The sequence below is a fragment of the Myodes glareolus genome, chromosome 1, assembly GCF_982192425.1.
Source record: "Myodes glareolus chromosome 1, mMyoGla1.1, whole genome shotgun sequence".
In the NCBI taxonomy this organism is placed as follows: Eukaryota; Metazoa; Chordata; class Mammalia; order Rodentia; family Cricetidae; genus Myodes; species Myodes glareolus.
Window position 1 is genome coordinate 75,408,891 of NC_142026.1, and position 11,093 is coordinate 75,419,983.

Genomic DNA, 11,093 nt, shown 5'->3' on the forward strand with positions numbered 1-11,093 from the left:
AAGCCTTTCTTAAATGAGACCATTTACCTTTGGCAAGCAGAACCCACCTGAGAAAATGCTGCTATAAATAAGCCATGCTTAAATCTTTTCTTTTTGTCTAGAATTACTTCCTAAGCTCTCTAAGGCTTTATGTGGATGCAGTTGTCCACATGGGCACCATTTGTTGTCTGAGGTTTCTGTTTCACCAGGTCCCACAGCCATTTAGCCCCAAAGAAATCGCACTGAGGGCCCTTTTATCTGTGAGGTCCCTGGCCAGCAAGTGGCCCTGATCCAGTAACAGAAGATCCAACTGGAGCGGTAAGTGTGTGCCTGGTCAGACTGCCGGACACCCCAGGAACAGAACACAGGCACCCTCCAATCCCCTAAACTATCTGGCCATTCAGCAGGGCTTCTCCATGACTATTGCCTTTCTCTACTTATCCCATCCCAACTTGCCCCCAAGAACCCCTTTTCATCTGTGGGGTCAATAGGATCCCTCAACTCAGCCTTCTTCAGGGCTGAGGGTCTGGGGACAAAGTGGTGAGTTCAACTGCTGCAGGAGTTTCTTTGTTCCACTGAGCCTGCACCTAGCAAGCCTGCTCTTTTGTCCGTGAGGTCCCTGGCCAGCAAGTGGCCCTGATCCTGTACCAGAAGATCCATCTGGAGGGGTAAGTGTGTACCTGTCTAGTCGGTAGGATACCACGGGAACGGAACACAGACACCCTTCAATTTTTTAAACTTTCGGGCCATTTAGCGGGGCTTTTCCTGGCTACTGACTTTCTCTACTTAACCCATCCCAGCTTGCCCCTCAAGCACTTCTTTCCATCTGTGGGGTCCTTAGATCCACCACCACAGCCTACTTCAGGGTGGAGAGGATCTGAGAGACAACTCAAGTGCTGAGGGCACCTAAGAGAGGGCAAAACAAGAAAAACCCTCAAGGACACATTTAGCTATGGCAAAAATCGGACCAAGCCACCAAGATTCTCCTAACAGCATTTAAAGGAAGAGATGGGCAGGCGCCAAAGCAAGTTTTCCTCCAGAAATCTGAAAAGCAACATGATAACACCAGAATTCAGCGAACATACAGCAGGAAGACTTGAACACCCTAATCCAGAAGAAGTAGAAGAAATAGACTTTAAACGTAACATTATGAAAGTCTTATAGACCATTAAAAAGGATGTGAAAAACTCTTTTAAATGTCTTTTGGCCATTTGAAGTTCTTCTGTTGAGAATTCTCTGTTCAGATCAGCACCCCATTTTTTAATTGGGTTAATTAGAGTTTTAGTGTCTAGTTTCTTGAATTCTTTGTATATTTTGGAGATCAGACCTTTGTCTGATGAGGTGAAGATCTTCTCCCAGTCCGAAGGTAGCCTTTTTGTCTTACTGACAGTGTCCTTTGCTTTACAGAAGCTTCTCAGTTTCAGGAGGTCCCATTTATCCATTGATTCTCTTATTGTCTGTGCTACTGGGGTTCTACCCAGGAAGTGGTCTCCTGTGCCTATGTCTTGTAGACTACTTCCCACTTTTTCTTCTATCTGGTTCAAAGTGGTCAGATTAATGTTGAGGTCTTTAATCCATTTGGACTTGAGTTTTGTGCATGGTGATAGATATGGATCTACTTTCATTCTTCTACAGGTTGACATCCAGTTATGCCAGCACCATTTGTTAAAGATGCTTTCCTTCTTCCATTGCACACTTTTAGCTCCCTTGTTGAAAATCAAGTGTTCATAGGTTTGTGGGTTAATATCCGGGTCTTCTATTCGATTCCATAGGTCGACTTCTCTGTTCTTATGCCAGTACCAAACTGTTTTCAATACTGTAGCTGTGTAATAGAGTTTGAAGTCAGGGATGGTTATACCTCCAGAAGTTCCTTTATTATATAAGATTGTTTTGGCTATCCTGGGTTTCTTGTTTTTCCATATAAACTTGATTATTGTTCTTTCAAGGTCTGTGAAGAAGTTTGATGGGATTTTGATGGGGATTGCATTGAATCTATAGATTGCTTTTGGTACACATTGGAACACTGGACTTAACTCCCTAGGTCCAAACGAGAAGCAGAAGGAAAGAGAACGTGAGTAAAGAAGGCAAGACCAGAGGGAACCTTCACCCATTGATGGATGGAGATCGAGACAGAGACCCACATTGGATCACTGGACTGAGTCCCCAAGGTCTAAATGAGGAGTAGAAGGAAGGAGAACATGAACACGAAAGGCAGGACTGTGAGAAGTGCGTTCACCCACTGATACAAGGGGACTGATCTAATGAGAATTCACCAAGGCCAGTTGAACTGGGACTGAACGAGCATGTGATCCAACCAGGTTCTCTGAATGTGGCCGGATTCTCTGAATGTGGATGCCACGGTGTCTCTCTGAAAAGCCATTGACAATGACAGTGGGACTTGTTTCCTCTGCATATACTGGATTTTTGGGATCCAGTCTGTTTGGATGCTCACCTTTCTGGACCTGGAGGGAGGGGGGAGGAACTTGATCTTCCCACAGGGCAGGAAACCCTGACTGCTCTTAGGGATGGAGAGGGAGGAGGAGAGGGAGTGGGGGTAGTGGGAGGGTGTTGGGAGAAGGGGCGGAAATGGAAACTTTTATAAATTAATAAACTTTTATAAATTTTTTAAAAAAATCTTTTAAAGAAATGGATGAGAAGAATAACAAAAAGTTAGAAGAAATAAACAAATCCCTCAAAGATACCCATGAAAACCAAGAAAAAGCAATCAAACAGGTAATGGAAACAGTTCAAACTTGAAAACTGAAATGGAAGCAATGAAGAAAACACAAACCAAGAGATGGTAGAACACGGGAAATATGGGTAAATGAACAGAAACTACAGAGACAAGTATAACCAACAGGATACAAGAAACAGAAGAAAGAATCTCAGACACTGAAGATACTATAGAGGAAATAAACTCATTGACCAAAGAAAACAGCAAATCAAACAAATACTTAACACAAAACATCCAGGAAATCTGGGACACCATGAAAAGACTAAAACTAAGAAAAATAGGGGTAGAAGAAGAAGAAGAACTAGAGCTCAAAAGCCTAGAAAATATATTCAACAAAATTATAGAAGAAAACTTTCCCAACCTAAAGAAGCATATTCCTATGAAGGTACAAGAAGTATACAAAACACTGAATAGACTGGATCAAAAAATATAATATAATAATTGAAACACAAAACATATGGAATAAAGAAAGAATATTAAGACCAGCAAAGGAAAATGTCAAGTAACATATAAAGGTAAAACTTATCAGAATTATACCTCTCTTCTCTATGGAAACCATGAAAGCCAGAGGTCTTGGATAGATGTGCTGCAGAAACTAAGAGACCATGGATGCAAGCCCAGACTACTATACCCAGCAAAGTTTTCTTTCACCATCAATGGAGAAAACAGGATATTCCAGCATAAAAAAACAAATTTGAATGGTATGTAGCCACAAACCCAGTCTTACAGAAAGCACTAGAAGGAAAATCACAGCCCAAGGAAGCCAACAACACCCACAATAACTCAGACATCTGACAACCCTCCACTAGCAAAACCAAAGAAGGAAAACACACAAACTCTACTACAAAAAAAAAATTTAACCAGAGTTAACAACCACTGGTCATTAATATCACTTAATAGCAATGGACTCAATTCACCTCTAAAAAGGCACAGGTTAAGAGAATGGATAAGAAAACAGGATCCAACATTCTGCTGTTTACAAGAAACATACTTCAAGCACAATGGCAGACATTACCTCAGAGTAAAAGGTTGGGAAAAGGTTTTTCAATTAAACGAACTTAAGAAACAAGCAGGCGTGGCTATACTAATATCTAACAAAATTGACTTCAAACTAAAATCAATCAGAAGAGATGGAGATGGACACTTTATAAACATCAGGATGAAGTCTCAATCCTGAATATCTATGCTCCTAATATAAAAACACCAACATATATTAAAGAAACATTACTCAAACTCAAATCACACATCAAACCATACTTACTAATAGTAGGAGTTTTCAACACTCCTCTGTCACTAAAAGACAGGCCAACCAGACAGAAACCTAACAGAGAAATAAGAGAACTAATGGAGGTAATGAATGAAATCAACTTAACACACATCTCTAGAACACTCCACCCAAATAGGAAAGAATATACCTTCTTCTCAGCATCTCATGGAACCTTCCTGAAAATTGATCATATACTCAGTAACAAAGCAAACTTCCACAGATACAAAAAAATTTTAGTAATCACCTGTGTTTTATTGGATCACCATGGAATAAAGTTAGAATTTAACAATAATACTACCCCCAGAAAGCCTCCAAGCTTATGGATACTGAACAGACAAACACTGAACCACACTGGGTCAGGGAAGAAATAAAGAAAGAAGTTAAAGTCTTCCTTGAATTCAAATCTATGGGACACTATGAAAGCAGTTCTAAGAGGAAAGCTCATAGCACTAAGTGCCCGCATTAAAAAAACGGAGAAAGCACACATTAGAGACTTTACAGCACACCTGAAAACTCTAGAAAAAAAAGCAGACACACCCAGGAGGAGTAGAATACTGGAAATAATCAAACTTAGGGCTGAAATCAACAAAATAGAAACACAGCAAACAATCCAAAGAATCAATGAAACAAAGAGCTGCCTTTTTGAGAAAGTCAACAAGACTGACAAACCCCTATCCAAACTAATCAAAAGGCAGAGTGAGAACACAGATCAGAAATATAAAGGAGGACATAAGAACAGACCCCAAGGAAATTCAGAGACTCATTAGGTCTTACTACAAAGGCCTATATGCCACAAAGTTGGAAAATGAAAAAGAAATGGACTAGTTTTTTAGATAAATACCATATGCTAAAATTAAATCAAGACCAAATGAACAATTTAAATAGACCTATAAGTCGTGAGGAAATAGAAGTTGTCATCAAAAACCTCCCAACCAAAAAAAGCCCAGGACCTGATGGTTTTAATGCAGAATTTTACCAGAACTTCCAAGAAGAGCTGATACCTATACTCCTTAATGTGTTTCACATAATAGAAACAGAAGAGTCATTGCCAAACTCTTTTTATGAAGATAGTTACCCTGATATCAAATCCAAACAAAGACTCAACCAAGATAAAGAATTACAGGCCAATCTCAATAATGAACATTGATGCAAAAATTCTCAATAAAATACTGGCAAGCTGAATCCAAGAACACATCAAAAAATAGTCCATTATGATCAAGTAGGCTTCATCCCAGAGTTGTAGGGCTAGTTCAACATATGAAAATCTATCAATGTAATCCATCATTTAAATAAACTGAAACAAAAAACCATATAATCATTTCATTACATGCTGAAAAAACATTTGACAAAATTCAACACACCTTTATGATAAAGGTCTTGAAGAGGTTAGGGACACAAGGATCATATCTAAATATAATAAAAGCAACATACAGCAAGCCAACAGCTAATATCAAATTAAATGGAGAGAAACTCAAAGTCATTCCACTAAAATCAGGAACAAGACAAGGCTGTCTACCCTCACCACATCTCTTCAACATAGTGTTTGAACTTCTAACAGTAGCAATAAGAAAACATAAGGAGATCAGGGGATTTGAATTGGAAAGAAGGAAGTCAAACTTCCGTTATTTGCAGATGATAAGATGGTGTACATAAGTGGCCCCAATAACTCTACCAAAGAACTTCTAGAGCTGTTAAATACCTTCAGTGAAGTGGCAGGATACAAGATCAACTAAAAGAAAATCAGTAGCCATCCTATACATAAATGAAAGAGAAGCAGAGAAGGAAATCAGAGAAACATCACCTTTCATGATAGCCACAAATAGCATAAAGTATCTTGGGGTAACTATAACCAAGAAAGTAAAAGATCTATTTGACAAGAACTTTAAGGTTTTGAAGAAAGAAATTGAAGAGGATACCAGAAAATGAAAGGATCTCCCATGCTTTTGGATGGGTAGGATCAATATAGTGTAAATGGCAATTCTACCAAAGGCACCCTATAGATTCAATGCAATCCCATCTAAATCCCAACAAAATTCTTCACAGACTTTGAGAGAACAATAATCAAGTTTATATGGCAAAACAAAAAGCCCAGGATATCCAAAACAATCCTATACAATAAAGCAACTCCTGGAGGCTACAGTATTGAAAACAGCTTGGTATTGGCATAAAAACTGAGATGCCGACCTATGGAATTGAATAGAAGACTCGGATATTAACCCACAAACCTATGAACACCTGATTTTCGACAAAGCAGCAAAAATTATACAATGGAGAAAAGAAAGCATCTTCAACAAATGGTGTTGGCATAACTGGATGTCAACCAGTAGAAGAATGAAAATAGATCCATATCTATCACCATACACAAAACTCAAGTCCAAAGGGATTATAGACCTCAATAGAAATCTGACCATTATGAACCTGATAGAAGAGAAAGTGGGAAGTAGCCTGCAAAACATGGGCACAGGAAACAACTTCCTACGTATAACCACAGTGGCACAGACGTTAAGAGTAAAAATGAGTAAATGGGATCTCACGAAACTGAGAAGCTTCTGTAAAGCAAAGGACACAGTCATTAAGACAAAAAGGCATCCTACTGAATCAGAGAAGATCTTTATCAACTCCATATCAGACGAAGGTCTGATCTACAAAATATATAAAGAACTCAAGAAACTAGACATTAAAACTCTAAGTAATCCAATTAAAAAATGGGGTACTGAACTGAAGAGAGAATTCTCAACAGAAGAAGTTTAAATGGCCAAAAGATACTTAAGGAAATGTTCAACTTCCTTAGTGATCATGGAAATCATGAAAATCAAAACAACTTTGAGATACCATCTTACACCTGTCAGAATGGCTTAAATAAAAAAACACCAAAGATAGCCTGTGCTGGAGAGGATGTGGAGTAAGGGAAACACTCATCCATTGTTGGTGGGAATGCAGACTTGTGCAACTACTTTGGAAATTAGTGTGGCGGTTTCTCAGGAAATTGGGAGTCATCCTATCTCAGGATCCAGCAATACCAATCTTGGGAATATACCCAAGAGATAAACAATCATACTACAAAAGCATTTGTTCAACTATGTTCATAGCAGCATTATTTGTAATAGCCAGAACCTGGAAACAACCTAGATGCCCCTCACCTGAAGAATGGTTGAAGAAAGTGTGGCACATCTACACATTAGAGTACCACTCAGCGGTAAAAAACAATGATATCATGAATTTTTTTTCATGCAAATGGATGGAAGTAGAAAACACTGTCCTCATTGAGATAACCCAGACCCAAAAAGATGAATATGATGTACTCACTCATTAGTGGACTCTCGCCATAAACAAAGGGCATTAAGTCTATTGTTCAGAAGCCTAGAAAAGCCAAATAACAAGTTGATCCCAAAGAAAAACATATTAGATCCTCCTGGAAATTGGAAGCAAACATGATTGCCGAGCAAAAGTTGGGAGCATGGGGGTGGGGGTAGGGGTAGGGGTATTGTTGAGGGAAAGGAAGACAGGGAGAGAGAAGGGAGAAGGGAAAGACTGGGGAGAGCTTGGGGGAGTGTGAGGGTGGAGATGGAGGAAAGGCGGATATAGGGGTTGGCAAGAAGATATCCACATTAAGGGAGCCATTGTAGGGTTGGCAAGAGACTGGCTCTAGAGGGGATCTGAGATGTCCACGGGGATGTCCCCAGCTAGGTCCTTGGGTAGCAGTGGAGAGGGTGCCTGAACTGGCCTTGCCCCACCATCACACTGATGATTATCTTGAATATCACCATAGAATCTTTGTCCAGCGATAGATGGAGATAGAGACAGAGACTCTCATCAGAGCAATGGACTGAGCATCCAAGGTCCAGTTGAAGAGTAGAAGGAAGGGGAAGATGAGCAAGGAAGTCAGGACTGCTAGGGGTTGGTCCACCCACTCAGGCATTATGCCTGATCTAATGGGAGCTCACCAAATCCTGCTGGATTGGGACTGAACGAGCATGTGGTCAAATTGGACTCTTGGAATGTGGCTGCCAGTAGGGGCAGACTGAGAAGCCATTGATAATGGTACTGAGACCTGTTTCTAGTGCATGTACTGGCTTTTTGGGACCCTAGTCTATTTGGATTCCCACCTTTCTAGACCTGGATGGAGAGGGAAGGGCCTTGGACTTCCTATAGGCCAGGGTACCCTGCCATCTTTTAAAGAGGGAGGAGAAGGGAGGAGGATGAGTGGGGAGCAGGAAGGGAATGGGAGGAGGGGAGGAAGTGGAAGTTTTTGAGTGAAAAAAAACAATCACACTGAGGTCTACATTAGTTATAAACTGATTGGCCCATTAGCTCAGGCTTCTTATTAAGCCATAATTTATATTAGCCCATTATTCTTGTCTATGCTAGTCACGTGTCTTGGTACCTTATTCAGGGAGGCAGTCACATCTTACTACTTCTGTGGTTGGGCCACAGACCTAAAAGTCAAAATTTACCATATGCATGACCCTCTGGTTCTGTGATGAGCTGTCTAAGAATACGTAAGATGTGGTATAGATGGAAGTAATGGGAAAAGTCTTTCATATGAAAATGAGAAAATTTATGTATCAAAACTGAATCTTTATTGATCACAGTACTTAGGATTAATGCTTTCTACTAATTATTATTAGTTTTTAAATTAGTATATAAGGTAATGGGTTTTATTGTGACATTTTCTTATGTGTGTAACAGTGTACTTTACTGGTAATTGCTTCTTTTTTTTTTTTTTTTTTTTTTTTTAGTAAATTTTATTAAATTATAAAAGTTTCCATTTCCGCCCCCCCCCTCCCAACACCCTCCCACTCCCCCCACTCCCCCCCCTCCTTCCCCTCCGTCCCCCAGGGCAGTCAGGGTTTCCTGCCCTGTGGGAAGCTCCAGCTCCCTCCCCCTCCCTCCAAGTCCAGGAAGGCGAGCGTCCAAACAGACTGGATCCCCAAAATCCAGCATATGCAGAGGAAACAGGTCCCAGTGTCATAGTCAATGGCTTTTCAGAAAGACCCCGGGCCATCCACAGTCAGAGAATCCGGCCAAATTCCGAGAATCTGGCTAGATCACGTCCTCGTTCAGTCCCAGTCCGACTGGCCCTGGTAAATTCTCATCAGATCCGTTCCCTTGTATCAGTGGGTGATAGCATCCCTCGCAGTACTGATTTCGTCTTTCATGTTCCTCCTCCTTCCGCTCCCCCTCCGGACCTCGGGGGGGCTCAATCCGTTGCTCCAATGTGGGCCTCCGACTGCATAGCCGTCCTTCTCCAGACAAAGGATCTGGAACTCTTGTCTATTTTTTTTTCTTTTTTTTTTTTTTTTGTAATTTTATTAAATTATAAAAAGTTTCCATTTACGCCCCTCCTCCCAACGCCCTCCCACTCCCCCCTCCCTCTCCTCCTCCCTCTTTGTCCCCAAGGGAAGTCAGGGTCTCCTGCCCTGTGGGAAGTCCAAGTTCCTCCCCCCTCACTCCAGGTCCAGGAAGGTGAGCATCCAAACAGACTGGATCCCAAAAATCCAGTATATGCAGAGGAAACCAGTCCCAGTGTCATTGTCAATGGCTTCTCGGAAAGACTGCAGGCCAGCCACATTCAGAAAAACCAGCCACATTCAGAGAATCTGGTTGGATCACATGCTCGTTCAGTCACGGTCCATCTGGCCTTGGTAAACTCTCATTAGATCCGACCCCTTGTATCAGTGGGTGATAGTATCCCTCGCAGTCCGTCGTCATTTTCTTCCTCCTTTTGCTCCTCGTTTGGATCTTGGGGGGCTCAGTTCGGTGCTCCAACGCGGGCCTCCATCTGTTTCGTCATCCAACGCCAGATGAGGGATCTATGGTGATAAGCAAAATATTCATCAGTATGGTCACGGGCCAAGGCCGGTTCAGGCACCCCCCTCCTCTGTCCAGAGAACAATCTGGGGATCTCTCCTTGGACCTGGGATCCCATATATAATCAAGTTTCCTGTAAACTCTAATATGACTCCCTTAGTTGAAATATATTCTTCCCTGATCCCACATTCATCCTTCCTCCCTTCCCCCCATCCCGGTCAACCGAGCTTTCTCCATTCCTCCCCTACTCCCTTCTCTCTAACCCTCTCCCCTTCCAACAACCCTCCCACCCCCCCCCATGCACCCAAGATTACCTGGGACTCTTGACTATTTCCTATCTCCTGGCGGATAGGTAAATAATCTTCATCAGGTTCGTCTTCTTATTTAGCTTCTCTAGGATCACGAATAATAGGCTCAAAGACCTTTAATTATGGTTAGAATCCACTTATGAGTGAATACATACCGTGTTCCTCTTTTTGGGTCTGGCTTACCTCACTCAGTAAAGCGTTTTCTATGTCCATCCATTTGCATGCAAAATTCAAGATGTCATTATTTTTTACCGCTGAGTAAAACTCTAATGTGTATATGTTCCACACCTTTTTTAACCATTCTTCTATTGAGGGGCACCTAGGCTGTTTCCAGGTTCTGGCTATTACAAATAGTGCTGCTATGAACATAGTTGAACAAACGCTTTTGTAGTATGTTTGGGCATCTCTAGGGTATATTCCCAAGAGAGGAATTGCTGGGTCCTGAGGGAGGTTGACTCCCAGTTTCCTGAGAAACCTCCACACTGATTTCCAAAGTGGCTGCACAAGTTTGCATTCCCACCAACAATGGATGAGTGTTCCCCTCATTCCACATCCCCTCCAGCATAGGCTATCATTGGTGTTTTTAACTTTAGCTATTCTGACAGGTGTAAGATGGTATCTCAAAGTGGTTTTGATTTGCATTTCCCTGATCGCTAAGGAGGTGAGCATGACCTTAAGTGTCTTCTGGCCATTCGAAGTTCATCTGTTGTGAATTCTCTGTTCAGATCAGTACCCCCATTTTTTAATTGGGTTAATTAGAGTTTTAGTGTCTAGTTTCTTGAGTTCTTTGTAAATTCTGGAGATCAGACCTTTGTCTGATGAGGGGCTGGCGAAGATCTTCTCCCAGTCAGAAGGCAGCCTTTTTGTCTTACTGACAGTGTCCTTTGCTTTACAGAAGCTTCTCAGTTTCAGTAGATCCCATTTATTCATTGTTTCTCTTATTGTCTGTGCTGCTGGGGTCCTACTTAGGAAGAGGGGCTCCTGTGCCTATATC